Raw genomic sequence first — 2,461 nt, 5'->3', positions numbered from 1 at the left:
AATCAGGAGGATGGGCGAATGGGAACGGTGATAACAACGCGAAAGCGTCCCTTAAATACAACTTCGTAGTGTTAATAAAATATGGTTTTATTTAAAGTGCGTGTGCGCGCGCAAACGCGTGAGTCAAGTTTATTTTTTCTGTTTTCTTGGGGGCCAGATCCTCCAACACCTCAGTAATTATAAATCCTTGTGGGGACCTTTTTGTGAAAACAGCTTCATAAATGGACGAAGTAATGATTTGAATAAAATCAAAAGGTGAAAAAATGAAACGCAAATTGAAAAATGCTTTACTTAATTTCCTCACGCCTTTCCAAACACGTAAGCCTAAATGACTTTATTTTCTGTGTAGACCACAAATATAGAAACGTTAAATGTAAAGACCAAAAGCAAAATAAGCATCCTATGCTAAGTATTCAATAGGGATGGCGTACTACTTTGCTCATAATATTAAAGGTTTTGTGTGGAACAGAAATTCCACATAAATTATAAAGAAAACAACAATTTTAGGTTGTTGCTTCTGGTATGTGTGGAATGGGGGAAGATGAAGCATCTTTCTGACCTAGTGGACAGACTAGTGTGGACCATGCGGAACCAGCAGTGGCTATAAATATTGGAAATATAAAGAGAATTCTGTATAAATTTATATTTAATAAACCTTTATTGATATTTTTAAAATATATATGCCTGCATTGCTTATTTTACTTACATTAACATTTTTAAATAGTTGCATTTCTAAACATTACAATGTTTAATGCAAATTAAATGGAAGCCTATGTTTGCTACATTTTATGTGTTTTTATTCTTGGACAAAATTAACACATTTTTCAATTTTCATGTAAAGAATATTAGATGGTCATGTCACAGCTGGTATTTATCTTGGTGTTTCATGCTCTCACATTTGATCAAATATCAGTAAGCTTGACCAGAATTTCTACAGTATCTAGACATTACATAGGAAAAGAGCCAAAAACTATGAGGTTCCATTTGTGTCAAAAATGAGTCGACTGCTTTGTACTATACATTTGTTTTTGTCTACAGTCATTGCCTACCTGTTCAGGTAAATCAGTATATGTAGGCGTGTATGTTGTCTGTTGATGTCGTCTTAATCTGTCGTCCTGCTTGCTTTTTCTCTGTCGTTTAATTACTGTCATCCTTATTGTCATTTTGTTCTGTCGTCCTGTCATCTTATTCTGTCATCTTAACTGTCGTCCTGTTCTGTCGTCCTAACTGTCATCTTGTTCTGTCTTCCTAACTGTCATCTTGTTCTGTCGTCCTAACTGTCATCTTATTCTGTCATCCTTACTGTCATCTTTACTGTCGTCCTAACTGTCATCTTATTCTGTCGTCCTAACTGTCGTCTTTACTGTCGTCTTGTTCTGTCGTCCTAACTGTCATCTTATTCTGTCATCCTTACTGTCGTCCTTGTTCTGTGGTCCTAACTGTTGTCGTTACTGTCGTCCTAATGGTCATCTTGTTCTGTCGTCCTAACTGTCGTCTTTACTGTCGTCCTTACTGTCGTCTTGTTCTGTCGTCCTAACAGTCATCTTGTTCTGTCTTCCTAACTGTCGTCTTTACTGTCGTCCTAATAGTCATCTTATTCTGTCGTTCTTAATGTCGTCTTGTTCTGTCATCATAACCTTCATCAGCGCTGTAAAGTTAGTTTCACATTTCATATTCGACTAGGCTGCTTTAGGAACCGTCTGCAAATTCACCTCACAGTACAAAACGAAGTACATATTGGAAAATCTCACCTGTAGTAAGTCAGTCTTGTAACTAAGAGTGTACTACAACCTTTGGAACATAAACAAACCCTTTTGATACATTACAGTAATTTTTTTCTAAAAACATATTGGTGTACTGCACAAACAGTAAAGGAGATATTGGCAAAATATCACCTGTAGTAAGCCAGTCTCATAACTAGGAATGTACTACAACCTTTGGAACATGAAAAAAACCTATTGGTAAATTACTGTAATGTATCAAAAGGGTTTGTTTATGTTCCAAAGGTTGTAGTATATACCTAGTTACAAAACTTATGAGTTTGCCAATATCTCCCTTACTGTATGTACAGTACACAATTATTTTCATAAAAATGACTGTAGTATAACCTTTGGAACATGAAAAAAACCTATTGGTAAATTACTGTAATGTATCAAAAGGGTTTGTTTATGTTCCAAAGGTTGTAGTATATACCTAGTTACAAAACTTATGAGTTTGCCAATATCTCCCTTACTGTATGTACAGTACACAATTATTTTCATAAAAATGACTGTAGTATAACCTTTGGAACATGAAAAAAACCTATTGGTAAATTACTGTAATTTTTTCATGAAAAAAATGTGCACTGTACATACAGTAAGGGAGATATTGGCAAACTCTCACCTGGAGTAAGTCAGTCTTGTAAATAAGAATGTATTACAAGTATTAGAACATGAACAAACCCTTTTGGTAAATTACAGTA

Source organism: Sinocyclocheilus rhinocerous, unplaced genomic scaffold, assembly GCF_001515625.1.
Source record: "Sinocyclocheilus rhinocerous isolate Xijiao unplaced genomic scaffold, SAMN03320098_v1.1 scaffold1655, whole genome shotgun sequence".
NCBI classification, from domain to species: Eukaryota; Metazoa; Chordata; class Actinopteri; order Cypriniformes; family Cyprinidae; genus Sinocyclocheilus; species Sinocyclocheilus rhinocerous.
The sequence above is the reverse complement of the archived record's forward strand: the minus strand, read 5'-3'. Positions refer to the sequence as shown.